Raw genomic sequence first — 25,246 nt, 5'->3', positions numbered from 1 at the left:
CTGGAATTCTCTAATGCGTTATTGAAGGAAAGTTTGGTTTTTACTGTTCTACTTTTTTCTTACTTACCTGGAGTTTACTATACCCATCTTTCTGATGAGATAAGTAGCAATATACCCTTAGAAAATTTAGAAAATACAGTATGAAGGAACAGAAAAAAATGACCTAGAGGCAAATAGAGATACTTCATAAATGTAAACTGATGAGATATGTGTATCTCCTAGACTGAGCTGGTTCTGGCTTCAAGAGCCCATCTCAAGCAATGAACATACATCAGGAAGTGTGAAAAACCACCTCTGATAACACTGATGGGTGACCTGCTATTTGTACACTTTTATAGTAATTGTATTAGATTCTGAGTGATTGCCCCACTTCTTGAAGTAAAGCATAGGATGACTTCAATGTGTTTAAATATTTCCAGATATTTCAGAATTCAGCAATCAGAGAAATCCAATGAAATGGTAAAGCAGGAGAGGCAAGCATCGTGAGTTCAAAAACAAACAGTCAAGCCAAGAATCATCTGTCACAACACTTAGCAGTGGAAGAGGCTCAGCAACATTCCCAATGCTGCTCTGGGCTGTAATTCTGCTCACAGCCCTTATCCAACCTTTCTGGTGCTTGAAATACTGTGGCAGAGATGGTAAGCTCTCAGTGTAGAGTTCAGACCTGATCCCATGAAGTGGAAAGGATGTTGGAGCCCAGGGGAAGGTGTGGGGTCAGGAAGCTTTTTTGTTGTATGTGTGTTATGCTTGTGAAGGCACCAATCATTCTCTTGATTTTTGAATCACTCAAGAGCAGCTCACAGGGGAAAAGATGGCAGGGTTTCTATAAATCCTTCTGCACATCTTTCTTATGGCTATGGAGAAGCTTTGCTGAAACATTTCATGCACGTAAGGAATGTTTTGGCCAACTATGAAACCCAGGACCAAGTAAACAGTGCTCAGGCATGCTAAGGTGGATGGTCTCATCACTGTTGGATGGTGATGGCTGGAAGGATGTTGGAGAATAAATTGCACTGTGATAGCACAGCCTTCAAAGTGTAAAATACAGATTCCTATGTGGCTTATGCATCAAAAGTGAAAATTTTTTTTTGCACAGCTAAAATGCCATTTGAAAAGTGTATGTATTTTTAAATTGGAAAAGAGACGAAAGAAAGTATATTAAAAAAAGGTAATACTTCATGCACATTGAAATGTGTGAATGTTAAATATATTTATATAGCAGCAACTTACGCTGAATTACTGCTTAATCAAACCATTGTGGTTGATGGCAAAGCAATAAAAAAAGTAAATTGCTTAATAATATTTAATGAGACATGCTTGTGAATTACCTAGAATTCATTCCATAACTTTCAAGGTATTAGAGTAATTAATTGTTGTCCATACTTTTAATCTTATTTTAGAAAAATTTCCCCTTGCTAGTCAACCTGCTTAAACAATCTAGGCCTATTATATCATTTTTAAAAGATTTTTTTTTAGTGCGAACCATTTTTAAAGTCTTTACTGAATCTGTTACAGTATTGCTTCTGTTTTATGTTTTGGATTTTTGGCCCTGAGGTATGTGGGATCTTAGCTCCCTGACCAGGGATTGAACCTGCATGCCCTGCATCAGAAGGCAAACTTCTAACTATTGAACCACCAGGGAAGTCCCTATTATACCATTGTTTTTGGAATCCAGAGTTTTCTTGGCAGTGGAATGAATTATTACATGGAAAACTGTATTTTTCATCATTTTGGGGTAGATCAGTGAATAAGTTTGAAATGTCAGAAAGCCAACTGTGGCTTTTGTCTACTTACTCCTTATGTCTTAGGCTGGGGATATATGTGTTTGGACATGCTATTCTTTGAAAAATTCTGATGGTTTATTTTAACTCACTTGAGTATATCTCACTAAATTGGAGCCATTACATTTAACAGACATGAGGTTGAGGACAGCCTGTGCTAAAGATGGGCCAATGAATATTGAATTCTCTTGAACTCTAAAAAGAAATGTTTGTGCTTTTATTCATTCAAGTGAAGAACAGTAACAGTGATTTCATATTTTTGATGTGGATTTAGAAGCTTCATGGCTTTCTTTATGTTTCTGGAGCCAAAAATAATTGTTGTTTTTGCACAAGACTTACAATCTCCTCAACATGACCTTGAAAAAGGTAGTATTTTTTTCCATTTACAGACAATTTTCAGAATGGTTTATTAACTTCCTAAAGATCTCAAGTTGAACTTTATATTCAAATGCCCTGAGACCAAATTTCATAAATGCTGCAATTTGTTCAACTGCAGTACATCTTTTGATAATACTGAGATAATTTTTGATACTTACAGCCACTTTCAGAAACTCCTAGCTTTTCCATCACATCAAACAAGATGAACCAGACTGTTGATACCATTACCTTAGCAGTGCACCCAAAATGAGCATGGGTACCTTTCTGTAAATGTCTGCAAATTTTCTTCATATTTCCTCTGTGCAGATTTATAGATCTCTTTTAAAGAAAAATAATTTTATAATGGAGTGTAATTGATTTACAATGTTATGTTAGTTTCAGGTGTACAGCAAATTGAATCAGTTATACATGTGTGTGTATCCTCTCTTTTTCAGATTCTTTTCCCATTTAGGTTATTACAGAGTATTGAGTAGAGTTTCCTGTGCTATACAGTAGGTCCTTATTAGCTGCCTATTTTATATGTAGCAGTGTAAACTCCTAAGCTATCCCACCCCTCTATTTTTCCCCTTTGGTAACCATAAGATTGTTTTTCATGTCTGTGAGTCTGTTTCTGTTTTGTGCTGTGCTTAGTCACTCACTCGTGTCCGACACTTTGTGACCCCATGGACTGTAGCCCACCAGGCTCCTCTGTCCATGGGATTCTCTAGGCAAGAATACTGGAATGGGTTGCCATTTCCTTTTCCAGGGGATCTTCCCAACCCAGGGATCAAACCCATGTCTCCTGTGTTGCCCCCCCCCCCAACATGGAGGTGGATTCTTTACCTACTGAGCCATCAGGCAAGCCCTATTTTATAAATACAATGATTTGTATCATTTTTTTAAGATTCACATTTAAGTGATATTATAGGACATTTTAGATTAAGAGATTTGCACCAAACTTCCAACTGAGAGCACTTAGAAATATTGGTCAAAATGTGTAAAACTCTCAGTTAAAGGTATCAGAAAGCCAAGGACGCATCACAGAGCCAAGGTCCAGGCGAGGATGAGAGAACAGGGCCCTGACTTCATTCCCGTCAGTGTGATGCCAGGTCTGAGTGACTAAAGTGTTCTCAGCTCTCTGAGCTGAGGAAGCTGGTCTCCCAGCACCTGTGGTCCAGGCCCACAAAGGAGGAAACGCTAGGTACCCACTCAGCTTACTGGAGGAATGAAATATTTAAAGGAATTTAAGATGCTTTAAAAATTAAAAGTCTTTCTCATCCGCAGGACTGCTCTGCTATCCAAGGAGATTTATCCATGTTCCTGCTGCTGCTGCTGCTAAGTTGCTTCAGTTGTGTCCGACTCTGTGTGACCCCATAGATGGCATCCCACCAGGCTCCCCCGGAGCTTCTAATCTTGAATTGGTATAGATGCTGCATTGAAAGAATCAATCATATATGATATTACACATGTTAGAAAATGAATTGCCAGTCCAGGTTCGATGCATGATACTGGATGCTTGGGGCTGGTGCACTGGGATGACCCAGAGGGATGGTACAGGGAGGGAGGAGGGAGGGGGTGTTCAGGATGGGGAACACGCGTATACCTGTGATGGATTCATGTTGATGTATGGCAAAACCAATACAATATTGTAAAGTAATTAACCTCCAATTAAAATAAATAAATTTATATTAAAAAAAGATAAAAAAAGAGAAAGAATCAATCAATGTTATTCACCGAGAAACTTGATTTAGAACAAGCGACGGACAGAGCTTTCGAGGTCTCTAAGGCACTAAACATTCCATGAACATATTTCACAGGGAAGAAATATGAAGCAAGCTTGTCTTTGGTGAGAAGGGGACATTTTCCTGACGGGCTTTCCCTGAACTACTCTCTTAGAGGTGCTGCAAAGTAAGGGCTTAGCCATGTCTGGATGGAGAGTGGAAGGGGGAGGTGCTGAGACCAGTTAATGACATCAAGGTGACCCCCTTACTTGCAGCTGCAGTCTGATGCTCTGTTAGATCCATTTCAGAGCTATGAACTTTATCTTACACTATTATTATTTTCAAAAAAGATTATTTTTTAATAAGAAATTAAAAATAATTTTGTTTATTTTTGGCAGTACTGGGCTTTTCTTCTTTGCTATGTGAGGGCTTTCCTCTAGTTTCTCTAGTTGCGGCAAGCAGGGACCACTCTAGTTTCGATGAGTGAGACACCCCCACACACAGGTGCTTTAATAACATGGCTTAAAGAGAGGGTTTTTACTGTACAGCACAGGGAACTCTACTCAGTGGTCTGTGGTGACCTAAATGGGAAGGAAATCCGATAAAGGGGGGTTATATAAAAACACATAGCTGATTCACTTTGTTGCACAACAGAAACTAACACAAGGTTGTAAAGTAACTATCCTCCAATAAAAATTAATTAAAAAAAAAAAAGAGGGCTTTCCTTGCCAGAAGTTTGGTGCAAATGCTCAGGGAAGCATTGTGACAGTGGGTGATAGCAGGGTTTTGTTTTCTTAGAGAGAGAGGATGTCAGATATCAAACTGGCCTGCTGGGTGGTGGCTGGGGGCAGGCCAGCTGCCGGCATCCATCCCACTTGTTTTAGTAGCAGAATTAGGACGTGTCCCTCCCCCTGGCCCTCTGAGGTCTAGATTTGCCCTCCCGGATGCCCTCTGGCCTCAATCTGTTGTGTGGTCTCTGAACAAGGGTCCAGCTGAGTGAGGCCAATGCTTCTTTGCAAAGAACCAGCACTTTCTCCACTCCCTTGGGAAAGTAAGAATGGACATGGATATGGGACTGTGTCATGGGAGGTCAGCCCACTACGGGGACACCCAGACTTGCACAAAGGATAAAAATTCCCTTTAAACACTCAGTTCTTCTTTTTTCAAAAAGATATATTTTATTTATTTTTAATTTTGTTCAAGATTCTGGCTTTATGTTTGTTTATTTAGGGCTGCACTGGGTCTTCGTTTCTTCACTAGGGCTTTCCTCTAGTTGTGGTGAGTGGGGGCTACTCTCTAGTTGCAGTGTGCAGGCTTCTCTTGTTGTTGAGCACAGGCTCTAGGTACCTGGGCTTCAGTAGCTGTGGAGCTCTAGAATGTAGGCTCAGTAGTTGTGGCACACGGGCTTAGTTGCTGCGCGGCAGGTGAACTCTTCCAAGAGCAGGGTCGAACCCATGGTCCCTGCATTGTCAGGCAGATGCTTAACCACTGGAGAAGGCCTCAGTTCTTCTTATATCCTTTAAATGAGATTGAATTTGCATACACAGTCACACACAGGCACACCCACAAAAGTTAGTCCGTCACTTGTCAGGAAGCCAGCTGTTTAAGGAACATTAGATGAGAGATGATTACATTTGAACCTGACTTTGTGGGGCCCGTGCACGTCCTATCTGCCTTCTCTGCTTTTTCTTCCTTTTCTAGCTGTTATATATTTATGAAAATACGTCCAGTGGGAATACTCCTGTTTGTTTGGAACTATTTGAGATGCTATGTGACAAAATAAAAGAAGAAGCCTGGTCCCTGCCTTTGGGAGCCTTGAACTTGGAGACAGACAAGCAAGTGATAAGGCAGCCAGCCCTCCAGTGTTGGAGGTGGGAAAGCTCTCTACCTTGTGAGCTAATCTGCAAATTAGCTCATTCTTCTTGTGATTTTCTGTTTGAGAGGGTTTTCTTAAGCTCACTTGATGAGCTCAGTCTACTTCTTTTCTGTGGGTTTGTTTGTGAAATTCATTAATGCTGGTTTGCTTCATTTGGAGCTTCCCTGATGGCTCAGATGGTAAAGAATCTGCCTGCAATGCAGGAGATGTGGGTTTGATCCCGGGGTCAGGAAGATCCCCTGGAGGAGGGCCTGGCAACCCACTCCAGTATTCTTGACTGGAGAATCCCATGGACAGAGGATCCTGGCAGGCTACAGTCCACGGGGTCACAGAGAGTCGGACATGACTGAGCAGCTAACACACTTGCTTCATTTGAGGAAATAGACCTATTCCCTCAGGCACAGTCTAGACTCTGTGTTGCTACTGAGCTGTGTGTTGCAACTGAGGCCAGGGAGCTCCGTGGATGGCCAAGGGGACACATCACAGGTGCAGGGAAGGATCCTCTGCTCTGAGCTCTAGGCTGGGTGCTGCCATACAGACACAGGCTCTGACTTCAATGAGTTTAACATGTTCTAGAGAGGACCCTCACCCTAACCTTATCCCTGACACGCACAAAGCAGAAAGGAACTGTTTCTGGTGAGAGACAATGAGCGAGGTTTTATGAAGTGGTTAGCAGATCAATTCTGTGCTGAGCAACACACAGAAGGTTCTGAGGGGCTTAGGGGGTGAACAGATCCACAGATGGAGCTGAAGGGGTTGGGGAGCTTGGTTTGTCAGTTTCTGTTGACCTTGGTGTGAACCTGGGCCATGTGTTTATACTTTCCCACTGAATCTGCAGTTCTCTTGCAAGAAAGGTATTTAGAAAATTCTATTTCCAGAAGCCTATTTGGAGACACAAGTTTGGCAGCTGGCAAGATAATGAACCCATTTCAATAGAATAAATCCCATTACTATTAATATTAAGCAGCCACAGAATGATTCATGAAGCTCCTTTCAAAATTCAGAAAATATTTAATCAAAAGGAGGGGGAGGAGAGAGAATAAATAGAAATCATGTCAGAAGTTGATTATCCTTGGCTTTCTTTTAAGAACCAGTTCAGCTGTATCTCAGGCTGACTGGTGCTGAGATCAAGTGAATGGATTTATTTTACTACTTAAAACTTTGCATTGGGCTGATAGAACTCTGACAAAAGGTTCTAAACGTCCAGGGAGCTGATGATTTTTTGCTGGTCAAGTGACTGCCCTAAGGTTTGTAAGTTCTGTGTTTGGGTTTTTTTGATCTGTGGATTTTACTTCTCTCTCTCTCTCCTTCCATCATGTTCCTCATTTCTTCCACCTTCTGTTTCCAACATGGAAATAGATATTCCGTGTGCTCTAGGAGAGATGCTCTTAAGGGCACAGGTTAGTCCCTTGACATCTTTCAACCACTGACACTCTCTTTTAGTCTTTTTTGGTACCAAAAAAATAAAGACTTCCCACATCACCTTCACAAAGCTGGAGTCTCTTTTAAGGAATTCTTGGTCCAGCATCACCAATAAGAGTCTTTCTTTGGCCATCTGCTGACTTCCCTGTATCTCTCAATCTTTCTCCTCAGGGGGTGCATTCGTGCTGTCTCTCCTGTCCTGGGATCATGCATGGCCTGTTGAGACCATTCTCGGCCTACTGCATTTTACATCAGCTCCCATTGCTATTTTTGACATTCTCTTGCGGTCTTGCATACCCTCCACGGGCATGTGATCCAAGAAGTTCATTCCTATATTTAATTGGAGTCTCCATCCATACCAGTTTGATTGCCCTAGTTTTCAGTAATGGCTCTTAGAAGACCCTGTGTCTTGTTATGCCTTTCTGCATCTGGGAAGGACCTCTCACTTTCCTTCCCCAAGAACATGCCCTTCATTCCCTTTCCTCCTCCCCACCCACCTCACACGTCGCTCCTTGACCACCTGCTTTCCTGCTGCTCCTCTGTCTCTGTTGACTTTATTCAGAAATCCATCCATATGAATCCTTTGTCACCAGACTCCTTGATAGTGTTTTCAGTTCTTTAGCACAAAAGGTCAAAGGAACTTTTCTGGCAAAGATAGAACTCTCTCTAAAGGGGAAGGACTTCAGGGGCCCAAGGTGTTCAGTGTGCATTCTCAGTTGTGTCCTACTTTTTTGCAACCCCATGGACTGTAGCCCGCCAGGCTTCTCTGTCCATGGGATTCTCCAGGAAAGAATACTGGAATGGGTTGCCATTTCCTTCTCCAGGGGATCTTTCTGAACCGGCGATCAAACCCCTGTCTCTTGGCAGGTGAGTTCTTTACCACTGGGCCACCTGGGAAGCCCAAGGATAGATTACCAGCAGGAAAGTGCATATTTTTCAGCTTATGTGGTGATCAGACTCGAAGTCCTAGAGACCATGTCTTCGTGGAAAGGGTTACCCATCCTTATCCACACAGAGCTGGAAGAAGACAGCACCTTCCAAGCTTCCTTATATATTTCATAGCAATTTGAGTTTTCCATCTTGGCACATCTTTTCAGTCAGTAGGGCTTGAAAAGGGAAATGGAGTGAGTTTGTGTGTGTGAGAGAGACATAGAGATTCAGCAGCAGAAGCCAGGCCAGATGGCGTCTGTCTTGCAGGAGCACCTCCTCTGTCACCCTCAACAGCACAGGGAGATGCCAATCTTCCAGCCACTGGTCAGCTCCCTCACTCTCAGAATCAATTCAGAAGTAATAAGACAAGAATTTTCATGTCTCTCATGAAGAAAAATAAAGGCTCATTTTCCTCTCAAATCCTGAGACCTTTTCTTTCCTGAATCTAGTTTTATGAGAAGAGTGTGGGGCTGTGTTGTGGCTGAGAGAGACGCCTCCACAAAAGGAGGCTGACGCAATGCCTCATCACAAGTCATATGAGCTGATGCCTCAGAGGAATCTGCTTTGCCTTCTGGAGGGACTGATAACCAGCATCAAGCTTGTTGGCAAGGAGGGGCCTGGGTCCTCAGCACACACAGGCTTCAGGCTGGGGGGGATCAGGTAACTGCTGTTATCAGCCATGTCACCAAAGGTGACTGCCCGTGGCCCTTGGGCACTCTTGGCTACCAGCAAGACCATGAGAACCTGGTGAGATGGCTGTGCATGGCAGTCCTCCTCTGGAAATGTTATAACTATAATGTGTGGGCAAACAAGTATCTCCATCAGCTATGTGAGTGCCAGGTGGTGGCATCTCTGATGCTTAGAAATAAAAGATTGAATTTCCTCTTCAGGAGAAGAGACTTCAGGCTAATTGCTCACTGCTCCTGCCTCTGAGCTTTGTCCCTTTGCAGCTCTCACACAGCAGTGGTATAATACAGCCACTTCCCCAAATGCACACACTCAGTTAATAATGATTTACACTTCCTGTTCTGGCTGCCGTCAGAGCAACAGTGACAAATCTCCTTGCTTAAATCTGGTGGGATGCAACTTCTTATGGTTTGCTAAATACCCTTCCAAGCTGGCAGTAACTTGCACAAGGTGACAAGCCCAAGCTCATCTGATGGAAATTTTTTCTGATGGTGTTGACACCACATTGTCTAAACCCGTGCAATTTTCCAAAGGTGCTTTGGAGCTTATTGCTGTTGTTCAGTCGTGTCTGACTCTTTGAGACCCCATGGACTGCAGCATGCCAGGCTTCCCTGTCCTTCACTATCTTGCAGAATTTGTTCAAACTTGTGTCCATTGAGTCTGTGATGCCATCCAACCATCTCATCCTCTGTTTTCCCCTTCTCCTTCTGCTCTTAATCTTTCCTAGCATCAGGGACTTTTCCAGTGATTCAGCTCTTCACATCAGGTGGCCAAAGTACTGGAACTTTAGCTTCAGCAACTTCAGTCCTTCCATTAAGTATTCAACATTGATTTCCTTTATGATTGTCTGGTTGATCTCCTTGCTGTCCAAGGGACTCTCAAGAGTCTTCTCGTTCAGTCATGTCCGACTCTTTGTGATCCCATGGACTGTAGCCTACTAGGCTTCTCTGTCCATAGGATCCTCCAGTCAAGAATACTGCAGTGGGTAGCCATTTCCTTCTCCAGGGGATTTTCCCAACCCAGTGATCAAACCCGGATCTCCTGCATTGCAGGTGAGTTCTTCACCGACTGAGCCACCAGGGAAGTGTTTTCTCTGGTGCAAGGATCAGAAAGTCATATGAACAAAATTAAGTCTAGGAAAGAATCTTATTATAAAGGTACTTGTTCCCCAGAGAAGATGGAGGTGGAGGGGCTTCATTCTAGAATCATCTGGAGGAAGGTGACAGTGACCATCTATGCTGCTGCTGCTGCTAAGTCGCTTCAGTCGTGTCCGACTCTATGGAACCCCATAGATGGCAGCCCATCAGGCTCCCCCGTCCCTGGGATTCTCCAGGCAAGAACACTGGAGTGGGTTGCCATTTCCTTCTCCAATGCAGGAAAGTGAAAAGTGAAAGTGAAGTAGCTCAGTCATATCTGACTCTTAGTGACCCCATGGACTGTAGCCCATCAGGCTCCTCCATCCATGGGATTTTCCAGGCAAGAGTACTGGAGTGGGGTGCCATTGCCTTCTGTGGACCATCTATGAAGCCTCACTCATTTACACTTGGTTTGGTATGGAGCCCCCAGTCTTAGGTCAACTCAACCTGATACAATAGTTCTGGCCTTCAGCATCAAACACTTAAAGCATCTTAGTTCCAGATTAGAATGGTTATGTCCATTAAACCATGTGGCCACCCATAGGGTCAGTCATGCAAAGCTGGGAAGGCTATTGGTTTTGGCCAAGTGATGTATGTGGCTGATTTTTCCAGGGTCTATGGGTTCAGTTCAGTTCAGTTCAGTTCAGTAGCTCAGTCATGTCCGACTCTTAGCAACCCCATGAATTGCAGCACGCCAGGCCTCCCTGTCCATCACCAACTCCCGGAGTTCACTCAAACTCACGTCCATTGAGTTGGTGATGCCATCCAGCCATCTCATCCTCTGTCATCCCCTTTTCCTCCTGCCCCCAATCCCTCCCAGCATCAGAGTCTTTTCCAATAAATCAACTCTTCACATGAGGTGGCCAAAGTACTGGAGTTTCAGCTTTAGCATTAGTCCTTCCAATGAACACCCAGGACTAATCTTCTTTAGAATGGACTGGTTGGATCTCCTTGCAGTCCAAGGGACTCTCAAGAGTCTTCTCCAACACCACAGTTCAAAAGCATCAATTCTTTGGCACTCAGCTTTCTTCACAGTCCAATTCTCACATCCATACATGACCACAGGAAAAACCATAGCCTTGACTAGACAGACCTTTGTTGGTAAAGTAATGTCTCTGCTTTTGAATATGGTGTCTAGGTTGGTAATAATTTTCTTTCCAAGGAGTAAGTGTCTTTTAATTTCATGGCTGTAATCACCATCTGCAGTGATTTTGGAGCCCCCCAAAATAAAGTCTGACCCTGTTTCCACTGTTTCCCATCTATTTGCCAGGAAGTGATGGGACCAGATGCCATGATCTTCGTTTTCTGAATGTTGAGCTTTAAGCCAACTTTTTCACTCTCCTCTTTCACTTTCATCAACAGGCTTTTACCCCTATCTGAGGCCAAGGGCGGCAGCTGGGAGGAGCTACCCCACACCCGAGGTCAGGGGCGGCGGCAAAGTGGAGCAACCCCACGTCCAAGGAGCAGTGGTTGCGCGGGCACAGGAGGGCCGAGAGGAGCTACTCCACGTTAAAGGTCAGGAGGGGTGGCTGTGAGGAGATACCCCTTGTCCAAGGTAAGGAGCAGCGGCTGCACTTTGCTGGAGCAGCTGTGAAGAGATACCCCACACCCAAGGTAAGAGAAACCCAAGTAAGATGGTAAGTGTGGTGAGAGGGCATCAGAGGGCAGACACACTGAAACCATAATCACAGAAAACTAGCCAATCTAATCACACGGACCACAGCCTTGTCTAACTCAATGAAACTAAGCCATGCCCTGTGGGGCCACCCAAGACGGGTGGGTCATGGTGGAGAGGTCTGACAGAATGTGGTCCACTGGAGAAGGGAATGGCAAACCACTTCAGTAGTCTTGCCTTGAGAACCCCATGAACAGTATGAAAAGGCAAAATGATAGGATACTGAGAGAGAAACTCCCCAGGTTGATAGGTGCCCAATATGCTACTGGAGATCAGTGGAGAAATAACTCCAGAAAGAATGAAGGAATGGAGCCAAAGCAAAAACAATACCCAGTTGTGAATGTGACTGGTGACAGAAGCAAGGTCCGATGCTGGAAAGAGCAATATTACATAGAAACCTGGAATGTCAGGTCCATGAATCAAGGCAAATTGGAAGTGGTCAAACAAGAGATGGCAAGGGTGAATGTCGACATTCTAGGAATCAGCGAACTAAGATGGACTGAAGTGGGTGAATTTAACTTAGATGACCATTATATCTACTACTGTGGGCAGGAATCCCTCAGTAGAAATGAAGTAGCCATCATGGTCAGCAAAAGAGTCCGAAATGCAGTACTTGGATGCAATCTCAAAAATGACAGAATGATCTCTGTTCGTTTCCAAGGCAAACCATTCAGTATTACAGTAATCCAAGTCTATGCCCCAACCAGTAATGCTGAAGAAGCTGAAGTTGAACGGTTCTATGAAGACCTACAAGACCTTTTAGAACTAACACCCAAAAAAGATGTCCTTTTCATTATAGGGGACTGGAATGCAAAAAAGTAGGAAGTCAAGAAACACCTGGAGTAACAGGCAAATTTGGCCTTAGAATACAGGTCTATGGGTAAGACAGGTTAAATTAAAAGGAAAAGTTACACATAGAGAGTAAGTAATCCATGTGGAATATGCCAAGTTACTTTCCCTCATGAAAAACAAACAAAAAAAAAAGGTTTTTCGCTACTTTTCTCTGTAGATTAATATATAACAGAACTACATGAGATTCTATTTAAGGCCGAATTATAGATTCAGTGATCTCTCCCAGGCCCTGATGAATATAATTCTCTTCCCCCAAACAAGCTATTTTATTATCAGCAGTAGGAGAGCATTAACCCAACTAGACACATGGATGTTAGTGATGTGCTCTTATGGGACAGGTCAAATATAGAAAGAAAAGTAGACTTTGGAATCACCCTCCATAATCAGTATGAAATGGAACGGCATTTTCAAACTTGAGTAATGTTTAATCTTTTTTAAAATTTTAGTAAATTTTTTATTGTGATAAAACATTGCATAAAATTTAATGTTTTAACCATTTTGAAGTGTAAAATTCAGACATCAATTATATTCACAATTTTGTACAACCACCATCACTATCTGTTTATAAAATCCCAAATGGAAACTCAGAAATCATTGGGCAATAACTCCCCCTATTCCTCCCTCCAACCAGTTCCTAGTGATCTGTAACCTCTATGAATATGCCTGTTCTAGATATTTCATAGAAGTAGAATATACAGAATTAGTCCCTTGCGTCTGTCTTGTTTCACTTAGATAAGATTTTCAAGGTTTATTCACGCTGCAGCCGTGTCAGAAAGTCATTCCTTTTATGACTAAACAATATTCCATTCTATGTGTGAACTACGTTTTGCTTCACTTGTCAGTGAACATTTGGGTTATTTTTATATTTGAGCTATTGCAAATAATGCTGCTATAAACACTGGTGTAAAATATATATTTCATTCCCTGTTTTTAATTCTTTAAAACACATACCTAGGACTGAAGCTTCTGGGTCATGTAGTAATTCTCTATTTAACCCTTTGATGAACTGTCAACTTGTTTTCCACAGCAGCTGCCTTGTTTTACATTTTCACCATCATTTCTAGGGTTCCAATTTCTTCCAACTTTGCCAATACTTGTCACTTTCCACTTTTTAAGATTATAACTATCCCAGGAGGTATGAAGTGGCATCTTACATCCTGTGATTTTGATTTGCATTTACTTAGTGACTACAGATACTGAGTAGTTTTTCATGTGCTTATAAGATATTTATATATCTTTGGGAAAACGTCTATTTCAATCTTTTGTCCTCTTTGGTAAATTTTCAATTTCAGTTATTATATTTTGAGCTCCAGATTTTTTGCTTGCTCTTCTCTATAGTTTCTCTTTGTTGACATTTTCATTTTGTTCATAGATTGCTTTCCATTTTCTAAGTGTTTATATGATCATGTTTTCTGGAGACATTTGGGCTAAAGATAGTTCTTTAATTTTTTTAAATATAAATTTATTTATTTTAATTGGAGGTTAATTACTTTACAATGTTGTATTGGTTTTGCCATACATCAACATGACCTGTGGCAGATAGTTCTTTTAAAATCTTTGTCTAGTAAGTCCAATGATTGGACTTCCTCAGGGATGGTTCACTTCAGTTCAGTTCAGTTGCGCAGTCATGTCCGATTCTTTGTGACTCCATGGACTGCAGCAAGCCAGTCCATCATTGGTAACCATCTCATACTCTGTTATCCCCTTCTCCTCCTGCCTTCAATCTTTCCCAGCATCAGGGTCTTTCAGTTTTTTGCATCAAGTGGCCAAAGTATTGGAGCTTCAGTTTCAGCATCAGTCCTTCCAGTGAATATTCAGGACTGATTTCCTTTAGGATTGACTGGTTTGATCTCCTGACAGTCCAAAGAACTCTTGAGTCTTCAACACACAGTTCTAAAGCATCAATTCTTGGATGCTCAGGTTTCTTTATGGTCCAACTGTCATATACATACATGACTACTGGAAAAAGCATACCTTTGACTAGATGGAACTTTGTTGGCAAAGTAATGTCTCTGCTTTTTAATACATTGTCTAGGTTGGTCAATGCTTTTCTTTCAAGGAGCAAGTGTCTTTTAATTTCATGGCTGCAGTCACCATCTGTCTGGGATGATTGCTGTACATTTATTATGTTATTTTGTGTGGGTGATACATTCTTGTTTCTTTGTATGCCTTGAATTTTTTGTTGATATTTGGAATTTTGAGTATTATAATGTGGGTCTTCTCCTTCCCCAAGGTTTGCCCATTTGTGATTGTTGAAAGTTGACTAGATAATTCATTTAGTGACTTTTCCAAAGTGTTTAGGAAAGATGTATTCCTTGCTTGTGGTCACTGAAGTCTGTCCCTTTGGGTTGTGTTAAGCTGATCTGTTGACAGAGGTTTCTTTGGATGCCAAGGATTAAAACCAATAACAACACCCCTTCCAGTCTTGGAATATTGTTCCTTGCTGAATTATTCCTTCAAATGCTGGCCAGTTTTGCCCTGAGCTTAGACATCTGTGAGAGGTAAAAATTAGGGTTCTCTCAGTGTTTCCTGAGCACGTGCCTTGTTTTGCCTATGCACGTGGCTTCCTAAATTCCCCTGAGTACACCGGTGTTTTTGAATTTCTTAAATCCTTAATGCACTTCTCCCAGCTTTTCTTCTTGAGGACATAAGCAGTCATTCTTTGCCCTCACCATTTTATCCCTGGTCATTGTGTGTTGTTGATCACTTTCCACTACTTTTCTATCTCAGATGGCTTCCACATTAGACACAACAGAGTTGAATACCTTGCTTTAGTCCTTCGGGCAGCCTCAAGCAGACATAGAAGATCTGTAAGAGAGATCATCTGGGAAGAGAGATCATCACCTTTAAAAATCATCTGTGATTCAGGGGAAGCCTAAGATGGGAGAAAATGCTATAAAAATTTCCTATGACTTTCAACTTGCCTTTTTCCTGATTCAGCATCCTCTTGATGGCTATAAAACTTTGACTGTTCTCCACAGTTCTGACAGTTTCTGCTTTTAAAAAAAAATATATTTCTAAGGCCCCAACTCAGTCAGGAACTTGAAACTGCCTCTTCTTCCATTTTTCTGATATCTCTTTAATAGTGGTTTACTTTTTTCCCCAAGAAGAGGCACTGGGCTAGCTTTTAATGCAGGACTTGAAAAACTATAGCCTGTGTAGCAACTATCAGCCTGATGCCTGCTTTAATAAATGAGGTTTTATTGGAATGGTTATGTTCATTTGCTTAGGTATTATCTTTAGTATCTTTCCTGCAGCTAAGATGCTGTTGCTGCTGCTGCTAAGTCGCTTCAGTCGTGTCCGACTCTGTGCTACCCCAAAGATGGCAGCCCACCAGGCTCTGCCATCCCCGGGATTCTCCAAGCAAGAATACTGGAGTGGGTTGCCCTTGCCTTCTCCAAAGTTGTATAACTTCAACTGGGAATGTGTGGCTCATAAAACCTAATATTTACTATCTGAACATTTACAGAAAAGGTTTGCAGACCCTATTTTAAAGTAAATGCTGTTTGTGGACATTTTACTGTTTAATTGAAATGGTTTCCTTTTAATTATGCAATAATTTAATAATTATTTTAAATTTTAATTAAATAATAAATAAAAATTATAATTCCATTTAATTATGTTACTTAAATATATATTAACAAAGTTGCATATACTTTTTTGTACTTATAACATTCATAAATGCATGAAGCAAATTTATAAAGGAGATAAAAACCTAAAAAAATTGATGCATTAAAATTAACAAGTTGATTTAATGTAAGGTTCTTTTGATGAGATAAAATTGGTGATGCTGGGTTTGAGTTGAGAAATTATTTACCTCTTTTTAGTCCTTTATGACTTTATTTTTGATTGTGAAAATGATTTCATTATATCATGATTATTACCATTTTCATTTTTCCCATTTAACAATGATCTTTCTAGGTAAGCTAGCAAACATCCTTTACTCTGAAAAGCCAATCATCTCAATCATGCATCTTTTCTCAATTTCAGGTCTCTAGGGTCAGCACTCAGATGAAGTTTTCCATAAAAGGGATTTATGTAGGAAAGGTTCTCAGGAGAACTGAAAAAGAGAGTAGTGTACACCAGCTAGGGAAAGGAAAGAAATCAAGCAGGTGTCTGATTTCCGTGGATTCCAGTCTCAGACTGCAGGGTTTTTTTAATTAACTTTGAGCATCTGTGCTACTGTAAGTCATAGGGAGACTTGGTTCTTGCACATTTTTGTATTCAAATGACCATGCAGTTTTATCAGTGCAGTGTTGCCTGTTGGCCACTTGGCTCCCTCTTGGAGAAGATGCATCCCTTGTCATCAAGTCTCTCTGTTCTTTTCTTATCAGTCCTTGGTGGTCAAGTTACACATTTCTCAGACACACTATGTGATTTCTGGTGTCAGTATTTCCTGAATGCTTTCCTAGTCACTCCCTGATAGCTCAGCTGGTAAAGAATCCTCCTGCAATGCAGGAGACCCTCGTTCAATTCCTGGGTTGGGAAGATCCGCTGGAGGAGGGATAGGCTACTCACCCCAGTATTCTTGGGCTTCCCTTGTAGCTCAGTTGGTAAAGAATCCGCCTGCAATGTGGGAGACCTGGGTTTGATTCCTGGGTTGGGAATATCTCTAGAAAAGGGAAAGGCTATCCACTCCAGTATTCTGGCCTGGGAGAATTCCATGGACCGTATAGTCCATGGGATCACAAAGAGTCAGACACGACTGAGCAACTTTCACTCCCTAGTTGCTCAGCTCATAAAGAACCTGCCTGCACATGAGTTTGGGTAGGCTCTGGGAGTTGGTGATGGACAGGGAGGCCTGGCGTGCGGCAGCTCATGGGGTCACAGAGAGTCAGACACGAGAGCGACTGAACTGAAATGAACTGCCAGTGCAGGAGATGCAAGAGACATGGATTCGGTCCCTGGATCGGGAAGATCCCTTGGAGGAGGAAATGGCAACCCACTCCAATATTCTTGCCTGGAAAATTCCATGGATAGAGGACCCCTACAGTCCATGGGGTCACAAGAGTTGGACATGACTGAGGGCACACACACACAATAATTCATGAAATAATTTAAGGAATTTATGTCTTACTCTGTGGTCGTGTCTTTAATTATGAATGATCTCTACTGTTTCTGTTTCTGTTACACATGGTAGAATAAGTTAATGAGTTCAACAGTCAATGGAGCATGACTCTGTCTTTTGGACATGTGGCAGGGGAGGTCCAGGGCAGTGTGACACACTCCTCACCATGTATAAAATGGAGACTAGTGAGAACCTGCTTTAGAGCACAGGGAACTCAGCTCAGTGCTCCATGGTAACCTGAATGGGAAGGAAATCCAGAAAAGAGGGGATGTCTTAATACATATGGGGCTTCCCAGGTGGTGCTGGTGGTAAAGAAACCACCTACCAATGAAGGAGATGCAAGAGATGTGGGTTCAATCCCTGGGTCAGGAAGATCCCCTGGAGGAGGCCATGGCAACCTTCTCTGGCATTCTTGCCTGGAAAATCCCACGGACAGAGAGCCTGGCAGGCTATAGTCCATAGGGTCACACAGCATTGGACACAACTGAAATGGCAGCATGCAAGCATGCATGTATGCATACAGCTAATTCACTTTGCTGTACAGCAGAAACGAACACAACATTGTAAAGCAACTATACTCCAATAAAAATTAAAAAAAATAATTATTGCCCTAGATGATGATATGGTTCTAGTACATCTGTAAACACAAATTAAAACATAAGCTCTAGGGAAAATATTTGATGGAAATGCATTATTTAAAATATTATCTCAAAATAAATAAATGAATTAAAAATATGATCAAGGACATTAAGACTCCTGACTACATGCTGGTAGGTTGCTTAGGGTCTGTGGACAAGATTTGGAAGGCTAAGTGATGTTAGACTTGTAAATAAGTATGTGATTGGTATTTAGGTTTTAATTGTCTCATGAGGCAGAATAACTGTGTCACACGTGTATGGCAGAGCCTCACTGAACAAGGTACAGGAGAGGTGCTGTCCTAAAAACTCTGGAACTGAGCCGAGATTGTTCAAGACAAAAGGAATTGTACACAAGCACTTTTACTAAAGGGTTTCCCTCATGGCTCAGTGGTAAAGAATCCCCCTGCCAATGCAGAAGCACAGGTTTGATCCCTGGGTAGGGAAGATACCCTGAAGAAAGAAATGGCAACCCACTCCAGTATTTTTGTCTGGAGAATCCCATGGACAGAGGAGCCTGGCAGGTTACAGTCCTTGGGTCACAAAGAGCTGGATATGACTGAAGTGACTTAGCACCCACACACACATACAAAATGGCACTGGGCCATCTTGTAGTGCCAACAAGTAAAGAAGTGCTCAAAGACACACAAACACACACACACACACACACACACACACATGATGATATTTCACAGGGACCCAGAAGGGAACTGAAAGAGTCCTTCGTAGCCAGAGCTTGAACCATTTAAGCAAGCATGTGAAAAACTGGATTTTACTGGATTATAACTCAGTATAAAATAAATAGCCAGAAGTCCACACTGATATAAAAATGAATGAATAAATAAATGGGAAAAACTCTACAAATATCCTGTACAGAAGAATTTCAAATAATTTAAGAGTGACCTCCTTTTTATAAAAAAACAAACATTGATTTTTGCAGTAGGTAGAACTTGACTCACACTAGCTTTTCCTTGTGATCAAACTTAGCTCCATCAGTGTTAAGTCTTATTGACAGTATATACCCTTGATACGAGGTGATGAAAATGACATTTTCCCTGCTGTGGTTTTCCTCCCCAGTCTAATCATGAGGAAACACAATCAGATAAAACTCAAACTGAAGGATAGTCTACAAAATACCTGACTTGTACTCTTCAAAACTGTCAAAGCTGTCAGAAGAACCGTCAGTATGGAGATGGGTCTAAGAAGACATAACAGCTAAAGGTGTTATGGTTCCGTGGATGGAATACAGGAACAGAAAAAGGACAGGAAGTAAAAAATAGGAATTGTTATAAAGTATGGCGTTTAAGCTAATAATGCTGTCTCACTGTTGGTTCCTTAGTTGTGACACATGTTCCGTGGTCATGTACGTGTGTTAATGTACGGTATAATGTGCCACATACACAGAAATGTGTGATGTTAGTTACTGGGGACACTGAGTGTAGGGGATACAGGGATCATACATGTGGAGAGATGATATGCGAATAATACATATTACTTACAGTTGAGATTTTGAGGAGGGAGTCAATACATAAGACCCCTTTCCTTTTTTAAAAAAACTTTCTATTTTGCATTGAAGTACATACGATTAACAATATTGTGATAGTTTCAGGTGGACAGCAGAGTGACTCTGCCATGCATATACATGTATCCATTCTCCCCCAAACTCCCCTCCTATCCAGGCTGCCACATGACATTGAGCAGAGGAATTTAGTTCAGAAGTAACCAAAAAATAGGCAGGAATGGGACAAACAGGGCCCCAAATACCAGCTTTATTACTGGTGCCCTCAGGATTGGAAAATGTGGCTTGTGTGCAGTTGCAGCGGGCTTTCTGCTACTTTGTCCCAGAATTCACTTAACCTTCACAGTTACAGGCTTCACTGTGAGCTCCTGTACCTGGTGGGGATCAGCCAGAGCCAATTGCCCTGCAGGTAGGCAGGTAAGACAGGAATGTCCACAGGAGCTGAGCCACACACACCTGCTTCATTTGCCCAAAGTGCGAGTTAAATATCCTACCCCTTCTTATGAGGAGAGGGAGAAGGAATGCAGGCGAGGAGCCTGCTCTAGGTCAAGTCCTTCCCAGTACACCAGGGAAGCCAGGGAAAGGGAAGGCTCTGTCTCACAATTACCACTGACACCCAGGAAGGTGCAGCTGGCAACTTCCCTGGTGGTCCAACGGTTAAGAGTCCATCTTGCAATACTGGGGACACAAGTTTGATCCCTGGTCAGGGAACTAAGATCCCACATTAGATGGAGCAACTAAACCCTCGTGCCACAGCTAAGACCAGACGCAGCCACATAAATAAAAAATTTAAAAAAGAAGATGCAGATGGATAAGACAAATCAACTGCACAGGGTACCTCCTAGTTTCCTGCTGCTCCTGCACTTTGCCATACATCACAGGTTTATGCACTAAGCAGTTAATTGCGAAAGAGTTTCATGGATCAGTTGTGAAATTGTTTTGAGTTCCTGTGATTGTTTTAATTCTTTTACACTGATTTTGTAAAGTGATATAATTAGACTTTTGGAAAGTCACTGAAACCATGCTGTGTTCTAGTTCTTCTGTCAGACCTTGTAGGGGAGTATGTAACATCCCCCAGGCCCGGCTGAGTGGAGGTGACTAGTTGTAGAAGCGAAGGCAAGAGATGTAGAAGGTTCTGCACATTATTATGAAAAGCCAATATCCAGCAAAAGTTTTTCTCAGGGGCAAATTTTGAGAAAATTTGCTTTCAGCCTAAAAACTAGAGATTATTCTATAAAATTTTAAGTGATTTTTAACCAGAACATATAAGCAAATAAGAAATATATTTTATTCATCTTCACAAAGAATCTTTCTGAGCTTTGCCTTGAGTTCTGCTTTTAAAAATTGTGACAAGTTTAAACACCTGAAATTTGGATAGACTGGGCTTCCCTGGTGTCTTAGCAGTAAAGAATTTGCTGGTCAACGCAGGAGATTTGATTCCTGGGTTGAAAAGATCCCCTGGAGAGGGAAACGGCAACCCACCCCAGGATTCCTGTTTGGGAAATCCCATGGATAGAGGAGCCTGGCAGGGCTGCAGTCCATGGGGTCCATGGAGTTGCAAAGACTCGGACATGAGTGGGTGACTAAACAACAATAACAATTCAGATAAACAATAAAAATTTAATGATAATTTTGCAAGAAGGGATTTAAAAGAAAATAACTTTGGACAATTCTACATAGATAAATAACAGGGAGATGGGTTATTCCACCACTTGAAAATGTATATAGTAATTTAGAGGAAGAAGTGTTGAACCTGGAAATACGATGTGCATAGCAATTTTTTCGTCAGTATAATAGTAAATAATTTTAGATTTACAGGAGATCTACAAAGATAAAAAGAGCTGCAATATATATTTTTCACTCAGCTTCTCCTATTGTGTTTTTCCCAATTTGCTGGGATACAATTGACATGTAACACTGTGTTAGTATAGAGTGTATAATGTGATGATTCGATACATGTATATGTTGCAAAATATTTACCACAATAAGGCCAGTTAACACATTCTTCACTTCACATAACCACCATTTAATTGCTGTCATGGTGAGAACATTAAAGCAGTATACACCCACAGCAACTTCAAGTATACAGAACAGTATCGTTGACTAACATCACTATGCTCTGCATTAGATCCCTGGAAATCATTCACCTTGTAAGGGCAAGTTTGGGCCCTTGAACACACCTCTCAATCACCTACAATCATTGGGAACCACCACTCTGCTCTTTGTTTCCATGATTCAATGTTTTTACATTCCACCTATGAGTGATATATGTATTTGTGTTTGCCTGACTTATTTCACATTGCATAATACCCTCAAGGCCCATCCATGTTGTTGCAAATGGCAGAATTTCCTTCCTTTATATGGCTATATATATACATATGACACATATATATACATACATATATAATATAATATAATATATGTACTATATCTTATTTATCCTTTTGTCTGTTGATGGACCATCTGGGTTGTTTACATGTCTTGACTAATGTCTTGGCTACTGTGACTAAAGCCACATGAATATTGAAGTACAGATACGGCATATATATATTTATCTCTTCAAATATCTATGCAGAAATGAAATTACTGCATCACAGACTAGTTCTATTCTTAATTTTTTTGAGGAATCTCTATATTGTTCTCCACAGTGGCTATACCAAGTATATTCTCACCAACAGTGCACCAGGTTCCCTGGTCTCCACATCCTCACTGGCATTTGCTATCTCCTGCACTATAAGGCCTAGATACTTGGGTTTTGAAGGTATGTATTTACTTAACCATTAAATTCTCTGTGAGTGGTTACTTAAAAGATCCCGTACTCCCATTTGGTCCTTTCAGGGATGTATGGGATCAGTGCTAACTTCCTGTTGGCTGCATCTAATTTTTGTCTCCCATTTGCTTGCTAAATGTTCACTTTATCTTTCATTAGGCATATATCACTTCCTGAGATAGCTGTTCTTTTCTCTTGCTTTGGAGACTGCTTAGAGCTGCATCCTGATGATATTAAGCACTTACCTCTGCCACATGTTGTTAACCTGTTCTTTAATGGTCAACTCAAAATCAAACCTTTCCATCCTATTTAGATGATCATGGTGCCATTTTACATCTTGGAAACACTTTCATAAATACACAATGGGACTAAATGTCAAGGTGCCTGAGAGCACGGAGCTTGAATTTAGATTCCTTAGATTCTTCTGCTGTTAAATGGAGCTGGAAGCCCAGGGATTGATCTCTCATTCTTTGGGTCATCTGCTTGTAGCTGGCACAGTTTCTACCCATCAAGTGTGGACGTTTGTTCTTGCATCGATGCCACTAACAATTTCATATTTGATATTTGTGTTACGTGTTCTGCTTCCGGCTTAACCGCTTGCTGAAAGCCTTGGCCCAAAGCTTTTGGTGTTCCAAGCTGAGAAGGCACAAGGAAACCTGATAGAGACAATTTTTTTTCTGCTGCTTTCACCATCTTCAGCCCAGTAACAGTCAATATGTAGTATAAATGTCAGACATTCTCCAATAAGGATCTTGGCTGTATTGATCCCATCCTAATCTCACAGGTTTCTGATTTCAATTCTCTGTGAAACTCAATAGCGAGTGACCTGGTGAACTGTTGAGCCAAGTTTCTCATGGGTGATATCTTCCTCTACAATGCTTATTTACATTCCTAGGCTGAGTCCTTCATTACTCTGAGCATCTATTTCCCGGGTGTAGAGAGAAGATGGTGATGATGTCACCGAGCTGTCGTATGGATGGCATTGATGGCGTGTGTACAGCAGCCAGCATGGCTCATGGTCAACGGGCTAGGGCCCTGAATGCAGGGCAATCTTCACACGGTAGGAAGATCCACCTCCAGGCATGAGCTCCCCAATAAGGAGTTATATTCCTTGAGCCTTATCCTGTGTGCTCTTATCCTGTATCATCCACAAGGGATGGGACATTCAGTCGCTCATCAAAGCTGCTCAGTTCCTGTTTAAATTTCACCAGATCATAAACTCCAAGAGGGCAAGAACTGTATCCCTGGGGTTTACCTCTGTATCATTGGAGCCAGCCCAGTGTCAGACACAGTTTAGATATTTAATTCCCTTCTCCCATCACCCTTGCTTTAGGAACCCCACCTTGAATTGGACCTAAAACTGCCCTGAAAAAGCAAACAGCTCCAGAGATCGAGTCTCCTGACTCTCGAAGTCTGTGCTAGGAGTGGGTCTAACTCCTGAGCTGGGGTGGATACCAGAGTAGAGGGAGAGGGAAAGCAAGCAGGGGCTCCCACGTCCAGGAGAGCAACAGGGGAACCGACATATGTACATCATCCTCCAGGTGTTAGGCTCATGATAGATTCAAATTGCCTGGAAATTTATACAGCGACAGCAGCTGTTATTTGACTTCAAAGTGGCTCAAGGTACAGGTAAGCATCCCAAAACTACTTTATCATTCTAGCAATAAAATTGTCCAAACCTGCTTTGCCACTCTCCGATCTCTGGATAATTGTTGCGTTCAAAATTTACTCGATTGTTCAGTTTTTTTTTCCCTTTAAGTTGAGGATCCTTTTGACAATCAAACACAAGCTATAAATTCTCCTTCCAGAAACTTGAAGACACACATGCATATATAATTTTTATTCAGATGCTAAGTCCTGCCCAGCTGTTTGCAACCCCATGAACTGCAGCATACCAGGCTTCCTTGTCCCTCACCATCTCCGAGTTTGCCCAAGTTCATGTCCACTGAATTGGTGATGCCATCCAATCATCTCATCCTCTGTTGCCCTCTTCTCCTGCCTTAAATCTTTCCTCACGTCAGGTCTTTTCCAATGAGTCAGCTGTTTGCATTAGGTGGCAAAAGTATTGTAGCTTCAGTTTTAGCATCAGTCCTTCCAGTGAATATTCAGGGTTGATTTTGTTTAGGATTGACTGGTTTGATCTCCTTGCAGTTCAAGGGGCTCTCAAGAGTCTTCTCCAACACCACAGTTCAAAAGCATCAATTCTTTGGCACTCAGCTTTCTTCAGAGACCAACTCTTGCATCCAAGAACTGCATGAACATACACAATGGACATGTGATTTCTTTTTTTTTTTTTTTCTCTTTTTTTGCTGTTTAGAATACTGATGCCTTTTTAATTAAAGAACTAATAGATCTTCTAAAAACAACTTTGGATCCCCATTTCCAAAGACCCCACTTCCATGGACTAGTTTGAAAACCAAGTTTAGAGCACTTCATACATTTAGTTAAGGATAAACATATATAATAGGTCTATTGCAAGATGCTAGAGCTACAGAGCTATCTCTGAAAATGTATGTCATGTTAAGTTCATTTTATAAATAACTCAGCTGTGAACGCTCTTACATTTGTCTCTAGGGAACATATGTGTGCATCTCTGCTGGAGATACTGCTAGGAATGGAATTGCTAGTTCATAAATTATGTATGTTTTTGACAGGCGTTATAAGTATCCAAAGTGATCATACCAGCTTACATGCACAGAAATAATGGAAAAGAATTCAGGTTGCTTCTCATCCTCAGCACTGTTTGGTATCATCAGTTTTGTTTCCTAGTCACCAATTGCCTGTGCTTGAAGTGGTATCTCATTGTGGTTTTTATTT

This window comes from Oryx dammah, unplaced genomic scaffold, assembly GCF_014754425.2.
Source record: "Oryx dammah isolate SB20612 unplaced genomic scaffold, SCBI_Odam_1.1 HiC_scaffold_25, whole genome shotgun sequence".
NCBI lineage: Eukaryota > Metazoa > Chordata > Mammalia > Artiodactyla > Bovidae > Oryx > Oryx dammah.
Note: the sequence above shows the minus strand (reverse complement) of the source record.